The 14,315-nt window shown below is 46.4% G+C and overlaps 1 protein-coding gene across 1 annotated transcript in view; it reads left to right on the top strand.

Moving 5' to 3' along the window:
- Nucleotides 1-14,315, top strand: part of IMPDH1 (inosine monophosphate dehydrogenase 1) — a 143,125-nt gene that overhangs the window by 20,840 nt on the left and 107,970 nt on the right. The window lies entirely within an intron of this gene.

The raw sequence follows: 14,315 nt of genomic DNA, 5'->3' as shown, positions 1-14,315 counted from the left end.
GGGTCAATTTTAGCAGACAATGGAAAAGGTGCCAGTACTCAGTACCCACACCCCCTCAAAAAAAGCCCTGAGAAACTGAATTTGTACTGGCAAATCTATGAACATTTTAACCAAGCATAAGAAAGATTAAAAAATGAAATTAGCTTAAAGTGACTCTTGCAGAATTGATAAGAAACTTTGAAGCAGAACATCAGAATGAAAAGGAATCTTCCAACTTAATTTGTGTTGAATTGATCACATCTCAATGCTAATTACCTTGAAGGTGCTCTGAACTCCCCCCCCCCTCCCCTCTGCCTGCAGCCATTCAAAGCCAGAAATCTGAGCCCTGACAATTTCCTGGGCAAGGAGGGTGGGAAAAAATTAGTTGCTAAGAGGCAGATTGAGGGAGGACACTATTCTTCCCCTCCCCTCCCACCCCACTGAAACCTGATCCAGTACCAAAGTTGCCAGATTAGCGGTATTCTTGCCAAATTGAGCGATTTCCTGCGACTGCCTGTGTTTTTTTTTTAATGAACGCCGCGGGTTGCGGCTTTTTGGGCGTTTATCCATGCTGCAGCCACGGGTTGGCTCTTTAGCTGCGGGTTGGGCGTGGTGCCCTCCTATTGGTCCTGATTGTACAAAAGGGACGCTTCTTATTTTTCTGAAGATTTGAGAAGGTGACATGACAGCTATATTACTAATAGTCTTTCAAGGAGTCCCTTTCCAAAGTATGATTTTATAATAGGACACCAAGGGGTCCTTATACTAAGGTGTGCTAAATGATAAAACACTAATTATATTCCTATAGGTGTCTTATCGTTTAGTCAGCGCTAATTGTTAGTGCGTGCTAAATCTGTTGGTGCAGCTTAGTGAAAGGACCCCCTAATGTAAAATGCCAAAAAGGCATATATTCTAGGCAACATAGGCACCTGTGCAGCCCTTTTACTAAGCTACTGCAAAAAATGGCCTTAGTGCGCCCTTATGCAAGTTTTTCCCATATGCCAAGACCATGTTTACGCCCGCCTAGGGCTACGTCAGGGGCTACAATGAACAAATATATAAGAATTATCATAGATCATAATAAATAAAATATAACACACATACGAGCATAATATATCAAATATATAAATGAACAAAAAACAATTAAAATATGGAATATTACTAGGTATGCATAGAGAGTATACTAGAATAATTACATGAATAAACATATTGCTACGTACTGTCCAATATAAATAATATATATATACATGTACATAAAAGAGCATATATAAGAAAATATATATATATAAAAGAAGTATATATAATGCAACAATTGTATGACAGTGCATATAAACATATATATAAAAGCATAATAAAATCTGACATCACGTAACAGCAAAGCAAGGGCACTGGTATAGGCAACGAACTTCAATACAAATATGTATAAAAAATTTTTAAATGAGATAATAAAAGGCACATACCTAATTTGAAACCTTCGTAAAGGGGCAACTATAAAAAAGTGAACATGGACACAATCAAATAATATTCTATGTTACCAAAAATGAGTAATGGGGTAGTATGTATGGGAACAATAAAAATATTACTCACATATGGTGCATAAAAGTCAAGAAAAAACCAGCTCAAACGGGAATCCCTATAGTCATAAATCAAAAAGAATTAATAAAAAGCAAAAAATAAAATTAGAGCGGATCAAGACTAATAATATGACATTAGTTTAGGTATCATAGGGGGTATTGACACTACATTGTGTATTGACATGACTAGTGCGATGTGTTTATAAAAAATACTATATGCAAAACGTCTTGCAATCAAAACAACATCATGGCACAGCAATGTCACATATATAAACACTAAGTGCAATGTAATAATAAAATGTCTAAAATGTTACAAGTGCCGTGTTATAAAATGATGCACTTATTGTTATGTATGACAAACAATTATCAGTGCCCTTAAAGGCTGACAGAAGTGCAATGAAATACTAATACAGCATCAGAGGAGAATTAAACCACCACGTTGCCTGTAAACTTCCTGCTATACTACTTCAAGTGATTATATATAAAAACAGGGATGATTGCAAGACGTTTTGCATATAGTATTTTTTACGAATTTTGGGAGCCGGTTGTTAAAGTTGGGCCCTCCATGGCTACTTTAACAACTGGCTCCCAAAATGTGGGCTTGGGCCCCCTGCTGAATTCTCTTTTACTCTGCTGGTGGGGATGCTGAGCCCTGCCAGTCAAGTAAATAGACTGCTGCTGCTCCCCGCTCCTTGTTTCCAGCTCTGAGCAGCAGGCTGGGATAGGGTTACCATTCGTCCGGATTTCCCCAGACATGTCCTCTTTTTGAGGGCATGTCCGGGGCGTCCGGCGGATTTTGCCTGCACCCACGTTTGTCCGGATTTCTGGACAAACGTGGGCGCGGGTGCGGGCAGGCGTGTGCGTGTGGGCGGGCGATCGGCGCCGTGGGTCTGGTCTCCCGTCCCCTCCCCTTCCTTACCATGTTCCCTGGTGGTCTAGTGACGTCTTCGGGGCAGGAAAGAGCCCCTATTCCTCGCCCCCCCGTCACATAGTCCCCTCCCCCCCTCTCACATACCCCCCCTCACTTACTATCTAGCCCTGGTGGTCTAGTAGCGTCTTCTCTTCGGGGCAGGAAAGAGCCCCCTCTTTCCTGCCCGGAGCGCTGCCTCCCCTGTCTATCATCCTCCTCGGTCTGGCTGGGGATTCAAAATGGCCGCCGAGAGTTGAACTCTCGCGAGGCCGCTTCAACTCTCGGTGGCCATTTTGAATCTCCAGCCAGACCGAGGAGGATGCAGCAGGCAAGGGCAGGCAGCGCTCCGGGCAGGAAAGAGGGGGCTCTTTCCTGCCCCGAAGAGAAGACGCTACTAGACCACCAGGGCTAGATAGTAAGTGAGGGGGGGGGTATGTGAGAGGGGAGGAGGGGACTATGTGACGGGGGCGAGGAATAGGGGCGGAATGAGTGAGGACCCAAAGGGGGCGTGCCGGGGGCGGGGCATGAGGCGTGGCGGGGTAGGGGGCGTGGCAGGGCTGGTTAGGGGGCGTGACATGTGTCCTCTTTTTCAGAGGACACAAAATGGTAACCCTAGGCTGGGACTTCTCCAGCATGTGTGAGAAGTTACAGCATACTGCTCAGAGCAAGACCTTGGGAGTGGTGGCAGTCCATTTATTGGTTGCCAGCAAAGGTATGCCTAGTGTGCCTCAGGAAGGAAGGAGAGAGAGGCAAGTGTCCCCCCCCCCCCCCCCCCCCGCCACCCCTGGCCCTTCCAACTGCAGAGCTGGCTACGTCCGGAGAAAAAGCCTGTTAAAAATTTACCAGCACACCCCTACATATACTTAAGTCTCTAGTTCAAATCCCACTGATTAAAATAATCCCAATTTTCACAGGCTTCACTCCTTTTAAAGTATATGTATTGTTAAATAACTTCTGGTTTTTAAAAGAGAAAGAATGTAATCAGATGTATTATTTCTAACTAATATTGGACAATAAGTATGTTTTCAATGAAATGATTTGACTTTACACCGTATTGGCCTTGAAGAAGCCAACCAGATGAACAATGTGGAATAATGAATTAGACGAGTAATATCTGGGGATAATCAGGTTACTACCATGGGTTTTTTTTTTCTGTTTACTGTTTAATTGATCTCCTTATCTTATTTCACTCTCCGCATTTAGTGGTCTAAGGAAGAGAATAGAATTACCTGACTGAAATAATTCCTATATATTACTTTCTCTGTATTTCCAGCAAGTTGTTTTATCGCTTGTAAAGATTTAAATGGTTATAAATAAAAAAATTAAAAAAACCAGTGTCCAAATTGCATGCGAGCGTATGCTGTCAGCTTGATGCAGATCACACTTTGGCTTGATGCTTGTGTCAGGTAAAATTTAAAGGTACAAATTCTACACAGAAATGACTGCAGGAGTAGGGTTGGATGACGTGTGCCTTTTATTTTTAGCTCCCGACACAAGTATCACATCTCAGTACTGAAACGGTAGTGTGTCAAATTAGGATTGAGATATAGTTATTTAAAAATTCTTGTCTCCTACACAATTCTTGTCTCCTACACTATCTACAAATCTAGGCAGTTTACAAAGGAAACGTACATAATAAAAAAAATATTGAGTGCGGGACCCACAATACTAGGTGCACAGGCAGAGAAACCTCAGTACCGGCGCAGCAAGGTTTGCTGAAGGTTAGGATTATGAGAGGCATTAGCTAAGTTGGGTGTAGGAGCTTAGTAACATAGAAACAGAGAAAATGACAACGGATCAAAGCCATATGTCCTATCCAATCTGCCCATCCACACCACCTGTTCAGATCTACAATCCCTTCTTCTCCCTCAGAGATCCTCTGTGCTTATCCCAGGCTTATTTATCTGTCAATTTAGATACTGTTCTACTCTCCACCACCTCCACTGGGAGGCTGTTTTATGCATCTACCACCATCTCGGTGAAAGAATTTCCTTAGATGACTCCTGAGTGTGCTACTTTTCACTGGTCTTCACGAAGATACATAGTTGACCAAGTCGGGACCCTCGCTCTTAAATGAACCATCATTGCCTGTGTTGTAATACTGAACCACACCATCCAGTGATCACTGGAATAGCAGCCGACGCTGCAGGGCAGGATTCAGGTGCATTGGCTTAGCTGTGTAATGGTCGCCCAGGCCGTGGATACCTGCAGAAATAATACACCAAGACACACAGGGGGTGGAATTCAAGATGTTGTCACTGAATAGCATACAAACACCGAGGCAATTTGATCATAAATGTGACTATCTCCTAGATATGATTAATTGAAAATGCCAGTGTATCACTTACTAATTTTTAAAGTTCTTAAGCTTCCCAGTGTGTCAGAAGAAATTGTTTTTGAGAAAATGCTGCAGCAGATCACTGCATTGCTGTGCGGAATGCACAGTGGCTTGCAAAAGTCTTCACATTCTTATACATTTTTTTCAGTAGCGTATCAAGGGTGGGGCAGTGGGGGCGGTCTGCCCCGGGTGCAGGCAGCAAGGGGGTGCATGGAGCAGTCACGTGCCTGTCGGCTCCTCCGGTCCCCTGGCACCTCGCCCACCTCATTGGATAACTGACCTCCCTGTCCAGCACTGCTGCCCCTCCTTGCCTCCCTGATGCAGCACTTCTCTCCTTCCTTGCTGAACCACTCTCCCTCCTTGCTCCCCCTGATGCAGCACCACTCTTCCTTATTCTCAACCCCCCAGTCCAGCACCTCTTCCTTATTCTCAACCCCCCAGTCCAGCACCTCTTCCTAATTATCAAACCCCCAGCCCCAGCATCTCTCCCTTATTCTCAAACCCCCAGCACTAGTCTATCAGCTCTCCCTCATTCTCAAACTCCCCACTCCAGCATCTCGCCTTCCAACATGTCTTTGAGGTTGCCCACAACAGACCCTGCAGCTTCCCTTCACCAGCGTCCTGCCCCCCTTCTGACACAGTTTCCTTTTTATTTCGGCAGGGCGGCATGCAGTCGAGGAAGCAAGGAGGTTTGATTGGAGAGAAGTTGTGTCAGAAGGGGTGGGGCACCAGCAAAGGAAAGCAGCGGGAGACCTCAGGCATGAGTTTGAAGGTAGGATGGGGAAGGGGCAGTTTGGAGATTGAGGGGAGAGGTGCCGGATTGCGGACCAAGAGGAGATGGCAGATGCTGAGACCATGGGGAGGGGACTGGTCCCCGAATGCATGTGAAGGGTTCTCGGTGTGTGAGGGCAGATGTTGAGACCACAGGGAAGGAACTGGTCTTCGAATGCATGTGAAGGGTGTGTGAGGGCAGATGTTGAGACCACAGGGAAGGAACTGGTTCTCGAATGCATGTGAAGGGTGTGTGAGGGCAGATGTTGAGACCACAGGGAAGGAACTGGTCCTCGAATGCATGTGAAGGGTGTGTGAGGGCAGATGTTGAGACCACAGGGAAGGAACTGGTCCCTGAATGCATGTGAAGGGTGTGTGAGGGCAGATGTTGAGACCACAGGGAAGGAACTGGTCCCTGAATGCATGTGAAGGGTGTGTGAGGGCAGATGTTGAGACCACAGGGAAGGAACTGGTCCCTGAATGCATTTGAAGGGTGCTCGGTCTGAGGGCTGCTGAATGCGTGTTGACTTGGGGATTCCCGTGGCACACCAGTTGAAAAACACTGCACTATACCATTCACTCCCCCACAGGGCCCCTAAAGAAACTGTTGAGAGAGGTGATTATGAAGCCCAGAATTACTTTAAAAGAACTACAGCAGTTTTGGGGCTGAGAGTAGGGAAAATATTGCCTTGTCGAGCAACGTTAAGATTATTTCACAAACATGGCCTGTGTGGAAGAGTAGTAAGATGAAAACCCATATGATGAGCTGCATACCATTTGCAAAGAAACATGTAGGGAACACCGCTTGAACCTGGGAAAGGTTTTGTGGTCAGATGGGTGGAAAAGCGGAACTCTGTGGTCTTACTGCTAAGTAACCTATGTGGTGTAAAAGAAACACAGCATGTCACCCTGCTACCACCATCCCTATAGTTAGTAACAGCATGGTGTTTACAGCATTATGTTGTTGAGATGCTTTGCAGCAGTAGGGCCAATGAGTCTCATGAAAATGGAGGGAGAGATGGCTGCGACAGCATATACACATATCTTAGAGGAAACGAACAGTTCCAGTTTACTACTACTACCAGGGTTACGCAGCGCTGTACAATCTAACAGAGAAGGACAGTCCCTGCTCTAAGGAGCTTACAATCTAAAGGATAAAAAAGTGCAGTCAATCAAATTGGGGGCAGTCTAGATTTCCTGGATAGAGGTACAATGGTTAGGTGCTGAAAGCGACATTGAAGAGGTGGGCTTTGAGCAAGGATTTGAAGATGGGCGGGGAGGGGGCTTGGCGTATGGGCTCAGGGAGTTTATTCCAAGCATAGGGTGAGGCGAGGCAGAAAGGGCGGAGCCTGGAGTTGGCGGTGGTGAAGGGTACTGAGAGGAGGGATTTGTCCTGTGAGCGGAGGTTACGGGTAGGAGCGTAAGGGGAGATGAGGGTAGAGAGGTAATGAGGGGCTGCAGATTGAGTGCATTTGTAGGTTAGTAGGAGAAGCTTGAACTGTATGCGGTACCTGATCGGAAGCCAGTGAAGTGACTTGAGGAGAGGGGTGATATGAGCATATCGGTCTAGGTGGAAGATAAGACGGGCAGCAGAGTTCTGAATGGATTGAAGGGGGGATAGATGGTTAAGTGGGAGGCCAGTGAGGAGTAGGTTGCAGTAGTCAAGGCGAGAGGTGATGAGAGAGTGGAGAGAGTTTGGGTGGTGTGCTCGGAGAGGAAGGGGCGAATTTTGCTGATGTTATAGAGAAAGAAGCGACAGGTCTTGGCTGTCTGCTGGATATGGACAGAGAAGGAGAGGGAGGACTCGAAGATGACTCCGAGGTTGCGGGCAGATGAGACAGGGAGGATGAGGGTGTTGTCGACTGAAAAAGAGAGTGGCGAGAGAAGAAGTGGGTTTGGGTGGAAAGACAATGAGCTTGGTCTTGGCCATGTTCAGTTTCAGGTGGTGGTTGGAGATCCAGGCAGCAATGTCGGATAAGCAGGCTGATACTTTGGCCTGGGTTTCCGCAGTGATGTCTGGTGTGAAGCTGGGTGTCTTCAGCATAAAGATGGTATTGGAAACCATGAGATGAGATCAGCGAGCCCAGGGAAGAGGTGTAGATTGAAAAAAGAAGGGGTCCAAGGACAGATCCCTGAGGAACTCCAACAGAGAGCGGGATGGGGGTGGAGGAAGATCCATGAGAATGTACTCTGAAAGTACGGTGGGAGAGATAAGAGGAGAACCAGGAGAGGACAGAGCCCTGGAACCCAAATGAGGATAGTGCAGCAAGAAGTAAATTATGATTGACAGTGTCAAAAGCGGCGGATAGGTTGAGGAGGAGGAGGATGAGGATGGAGTAGTGACCTTTGGATTTGGCAAGGAACAGGTCATTACAGACTTTAGTGAGTGCCGTTTCTGTCGAGTGTAGGGGGCGAAAACCGGATTGAAGCGGATCGAGGATGGCATGAGAGGAGAGAAAATAAAGGCAGCGGCTGTGAATGGCGCATTCAAGTATCTTGGAGAGGAAGGGTAGGAGGGAGATGGGGCGGTAGTTGGAAGGACAGGTAGGGTCTAGTGATGGTTTTTTGAGAAGTGGTGTGACTACAGCATGCTTGAAGGTGTCAGGGACAGTTGCAGTGGAGAGAGAGAGGTTGAGGATATGACAGATGGTGGGGGGTGACAGTAGGAGAGATGGTGTTTAGTAAGTTGGTGGGGATGGGATCAGAGGAACAGGTGGTGCATTTCGAGGAGGAAAGAAGGTGGGCGGTTTCCTCCTCGGTGATATCAGGAAAAGAGGAGAAGGAGGCCTGGGTTGGGTGGTTGAGGGAGTGGGTTAAAGGGTGAAGAGGAGGTGGCTTGGTAGTGAATTTGATGTTGATCTTCTGCACCTTGTCACGGAAGTAGTCAGCTAGTGATTGAGGAGAGAGTGAGGGGGGGGGGGGGAGCAGAGGGCACTTTGAGGAGGGAGTTAAGGGTGGCGAAGAGACGACGAGGGTTGGAGCTGAGAGAATTAGTCAATTGGGTGTAATAGTCCTGTTTGGCAAGGAATAGGGAGGACTGGAAGGAGGATAGCATGAATTTGTAATGAATGAAGTCGGTATGGGGTGCGAGATTTCCTCCAGAGGCGTTCGGCAGATCGGGCGCAGGAGCGAAGGTATCGGATGCAAGGGGTCAGCCAGGGCTGGGGATTAGTACACCTTGTGGGACGGGAGATGGATGGTGCAAGTGTGTCCAGAGCAGTGGAGCAGTTTACCATAAATCTGGGACAAAGCATGGTCACCATTCAGCAAGAAGTGAATTCCCTCGAATGGCGCAGTCAAAATTCAGACCTGAATCCATTAGAAAATATGTGCATGACTTAACTTCAGCCCAATCCCCAGCCAAGAGAAATGGGCAAAAAGCTGCACCATCCTGCTGTACAGAGCTGGTAAACACACCCTCAATGTCTCATGGTGGTTATTGCCGTAAAGGCGGTGTGAAGGCTTGTGCCAATCAAGACTTTTTAGGGTTTTTTTTGTTTAATTTTTAATTACTCTTTGAATATTTTAGTTGTTCTTTCATATTAAAGTGTATAAATCAGTAACTTTTAACAGTAGACAATGATACATGAACAAGGTTGTGAAGACTTGTATAAGGCACTGTGAAGCCCTTTTATTAAGCTGCATTAAGCGCTAATGCATGGAGTGGAGGAGTAGCCTAGTGGTTAGTGCAGTGGACTTCGATCCTGGGGAACTGAGTTTGATTCCCACTGCAGCTCCTTGTGACTCTGGGCAAGTCGCTTAACCCTCCATTGCCCCTGGTACAAAATAAGTACCTGAATATATGTAAACCGCTTTGAATCTAGTTGCAAAAACCTCAGAAAGGCGGTATATCAAGTCCCATTTCCCTTTCCCTATTTGAGATTCTACATGGAATGTTGCTACTGTTTGTAGATTGTACATGGAATGTTGCTACTATTGAGATTCTGTTGCTACTATTGGAGATTCTACATGGAATGTTGCTATTCCACTAGCAACATACCATGTAGTAGGCTGCGCAGGCTTCTGTTTCTGTGAGTCTGACGTCCTGCACGTATGTGCAGGACGTCAGACTCACAGAAGCAGAAGCCTGCGCAGCCACACTGGTTATCTGCAAGGGCCGACCTCTACATGGAATGTTGCTAGTGGAGGAGTAGCCTAGTGGTTAGTGCAGTGGAACATGGAATGGTGCTACTATTGGAGATTCTACATGGAATGTTGCTACTAGTGGAGATTCTACTTGGAATGTTGCTACTATTGGAGATTCTACATGGAATGTTGCTACTATTGAGATTCTGTTGCTACTATTGGAGATTCTACATGGAATGTTGCTACTATTGGAGATTCTACATGGAATGTTGCTGTTCCACTAGCAACATTCCATGTAGAAGCCTGCCCTTGCAGATCAGCAACGCGGCCACACAGGCTTCTGTTTCTGTGAGTCTGACGTCCTGCACAGAAACAGAAGCCTGCGTGGCCGCATTGCTGATCTGCAAGAGCAGGCTTCTACATGGAATGTTGCTAGTGGAGGAGTAGCCTAGTGGTTAGTGTAGTGGACTTTGATCCTGGGGAACTGAGTTCAATTCCCACTGCAGCTCCTTGTGACTCTGGACAAGTCACTTAACCCTCCATTGCCCCTGGTACAAAATAAATACCTGAATATATGTAAACCGCTTTGAATGTAGTTGCAAAAACCTCAGAAAGGCGGTATATCAAGTCCCATTTCCCTTAATGCAGGAAAAATGGATCAAAGCAGGACGCACTAAAGCGTTCAACAAACCAACGAGAGTAGAGGCTGACTGACAGACAAACCAGCTCAGGAGATGATGTTGAAGATGTTTTATTAAACAACTTGCACAGAGGACCCAACACAGTCCAGCGCAAAGAGCTCCTGCCTCAGGGGTCACAGATAAAGTTCACAACATGTACTTGCTCGGGGAATTCCCTCCGAACATGTTTGTGGTGAAATAAAAAACAACCAAACTTTCCCTCTAGATGTTAATTCAGGGGATAATACAAATACAACGTACCGCCAGAAAACCATCAACTCATGACAGAAAAATAAAATGTCTTCAACATCATCTCCCGAGTTGGTTTGTCTATCAGTCAACCTCTACTCTTGTTGGTTTGTTCTACTTTTCGTGGAGGCTATTCCTGCTTTTTTGGTCCTGCACTAAAACGTTCTGCATTTTGCCATTTGTACATGCTAAGTATGCGGTATTTATAGGCTGGTGAAGGGGACATGTCAGGGGCAGAGAACGGACATGGAAGCATTATTCCGCAAGCGCACTGACATCACTGGTGCGCTAACTGGTGAACTCATCAATATTGCAGGAGGCAGTAACTGCTTTTTTTTAAGGCTACGCGCTAATGCTAACATTAGTACACAACCAGAAATTCAACAAATAGGCATTTTTCTATTTTATGGCTCCACTAGAAATGAGCACTGACATCACTGGCGCGCTAACTGGTGAACTCATCAATATTGCAGGAGGCAGTAACTGCTTTTTTTTAAGGCTACGCGCTAATGCTAACATTAGTACACAACCAGAAATTCAACAAATAGGCATTTTTCTATTTTATGGCTCCACTAGAAATGAGCTTAGCTTGCAGAAAAGTCCTGGGTTAGGGTGCGTGAAGCCTATTTACTAGTGCAGCTTAGTAAAAAAAAACCTCTTTATTAATAAGAGGCATTGCTATACTGTGGTAACAGCAAAGGCCCATATTTTGGCACTGACAACATCAGTAACTACTTACAGGACCAAAGTTTGAAGGTGCCATAACATCCTGCAGCCCATTGCACAATGATCCTAGACACTGTTTAGTTCTTTCACAAGGTTTCAACAAGACACCATCAGGCAGCTGCAGAGCACAGGACTAGGTCAGGCCATGAAGAAGTAGCCTGAATTCTACCAAGCAGCCTCTCCAGTGTGTGTGTGTGTGTGTGGGGGGGGGGGGGGGGGGGGGGGTCCCCTCTTACTATGTCTTCTGAGATGCAGTGCTCCTATTATGGGGGCCTTTACCAGTGCTGTGAACTTCTGTCACTGCGGTGCAGCATTAAGAGAATTGTATTGAAGGAAATAGCCTGTGCTAGAGCCTAGATCAGAGCTTCCTAAGCAGGGCTGGGACCCGAAATGGGGGCATGACCTGGGTGGGCTCTCCAAAAGTGCATCATATAATTTTATTTGGCTGCAATCATGGGGGTCACAGTCACAAAGAGATTGACAACCACTGGCCTTGATGGAGTTGCCAGTTTAAGGGGGGGGGGGGGTGGAAGAGAAGAATTATTGTGAGGGGGATACAGCAGTGAGAAGGTGTTGGGGGAGAAGTAACTGACAATGGCTCTGGACCCCCATGCTTCTCCAAAGCTGACACACAATCTGCCAGCAGAAGCTGAGGCCTCCTTCCATGTTTGTCTTGGGCCCAGTCATATCTAATATCCCCTGCTGGGCAGAGTGAGGAAGAGAAAATGCTATGCTATTAATTTCTTATATCCCACAACATCCCTATAATACTAGGCTTAAGGCGTATTATTATTATTATTTGTTGCATTTGTATCCCACCGTATCCCACCTCTTTGCAGGCTCAACAATACAACAATAACAAAATAATAAAAACATATAACACACATCACATAAAACAATCTTTAAAAAAAAGCGCCAAGTTTTCAAATTCTTTCTAAATACCAGATAAGACGAACTCTTGTCACATATGCAAAGGTAAAGCATTCCACTGTGTAACAACAAAATAACAAAAAGACCCTGCATACAATCTGTTATAAGGTTTGCCTTTACAAGATGGAAAGGATAACAGCAAACGCTCATTACCAGTCCAAGATAAATTACTCCAAACATTAATCAATAGTGGGAAATTATCAGGGACATCTCCAGCAAACGTCTTGAAATTCAAACTTTAAATTTAAATTGGGCTTCAATGCTGGGCTGGAAGAGGGTATGAATGGATGCAACTGGTAGAAAGAGGTGGGGGGGGGGGAGTGAGTAGGATGCTGGCGAGAAGGTGGGAGAGAAAAGACAGGCAGGCAGGCACTACTACTACTATTTAACATTTCTAAAGCGCTACTAGGGTTACGCAGCGCTATACAATTTAACATAAAGGACAGTCCCTGCTCAAAGAGCTTACAATCTAAAGGACAAGTGAACAGTCAGTCCGATAGGGGTAGTCAAATTGGGGCAGTCTGGATTTCCTGAGAGGTGAGAGAGTTAGGTGCCGAAGGCAGCATTGAAGAGGTGGGCTTTGAGAGCAAAGACTTGAAGATGGGCAGGGAGGGGGCTTGGCGTAAGGCACGGGTGGACATAGGAGCCAGCTTTTTGGGTGCAGTCAGGGGTGTGCTGGTAAATTTTTAACAACAGGCTCTTTCTCCGGACGTAGCCAGCTCTGCAGTTGGAAGGGCCAGGGGTGGCCGGGGGGGGGGGGGGGGGGGGGGGGGGGGGGGGAGAGCAACACTTGCCTCTCTCTCCTCCCTCCCTTCATGCGGGCATGCTAGGCATACCTTTGCTGGCAGCCAATAAATGGACTTCCACCACTCCCAACGTCTTGCTCTGAGCAGCATGCTGGAACTTCTCTCACATGCTCGAGAAGTCCCAGTCTGCTGCCCAGAGCTGGAAACAAGGAGCGGGGAGCAGCAGTAGTTTATTTACTTGGCTGGCAGGGCTCAGCATCCCCACCAGCAAAGTAAAAGATAATTCAGCAGGGGGCCCAAGCCCAAATTTTGGAAGCCAGTTGTTAAAGTAGCCATGGAGGGCCCTACTTTAACAACTGGTTCCCAAAATTCTTAAAAACTTAACAACCGGCTCTTGCGAGCCTGTGAGAGCCTGTTCAAGCACACCACTGGGTGCAGTGCTGTAGGTACTTGACCACACTCAGTATTGCATAAATTGATTAACTGTGACCGGTAACTTCCTTTGGATTTAGCAAGCATATACCCAATAATTTTGGAAAGGGCCCAGGGGAAGAGAGTGAGACGATGCTCTTGAACGGTGGGAATGGGAATAAAGAGATTTATGTCAGCGAGCGATAGTAAGAAACACATCAGCACAGGCGCCAAAATCTTTTCAAATCCTATCCTGTTAACACCACAAAGATCTAACTCGCGTGCAGCAGAACGTGCATACCACACACATTCCACCCGCGTGACCAGAAGCTTTATACATCCCCACGTGGCAGCATTGCGCAGGCGTGCGTCACGTTCCACCGCCTTCCCCACGCCCACTTCGATTGGGAAAGGGGAGGGGACGTGGTTGGCGTGCCGCCCGTGACATCATCAGCAGAGGGAAGAGTAATGATGATGAGGGAAGCTGTAGCCGAAGCCGAGGGAGTTGTCCCTTTTTACGGGTAGAGTCTCTAGACTGTCTCATAATATCTATCTATGTTCTCCTAATTGACTGATATCTGTAACGGCAGATTTGAAGGGTTATGTTTTTTTTTTCTTACTTGTATTTATTTATTGTTTCAAATCAATTACTGTTTTTTTTTTCTAGTAGATAAGCTCACCGTTGCCTGCCTGATAGAAGCATGTCAGTTAACCCCTGTAATCCCAACTGTTCCCGCGTGGCGCGCGCCTGTGTTTGGTCTCGTGCGCAGCGGTGGTGGTTCTTCCGTAGGAGGAGGCTGAGCGGGTTTTTTTTTTTTTTTTTTTTTTTACGTGGCGCGCGGGAGAGAGCGGCGCTCGCGCTCTTTCCTGGCCAGAAAGCTCAGGTTTACCCGTGCCTGATTTTATTTATTTATT

This window comes from Microcaecilia unicolor, chromosome 10 (assembly GCF_901765095.1).
Source record: "Microcaecilia unicolor chromosome 10, aMicUni1.1, whole genome shotgun sequence".
NCBI classification, from domain to species: Eukaryota; Metazoa; Chordata; class Amphibia; order Gymnophiona; family Siphonopidae; genus Microcaecilia; species Microcaecilia unicolor.
The sequence above is the reverse complement of the archived record's forward strand: the minus strand, read 5'-3'. Positions and strand labels throughout refer to the sequence as shown.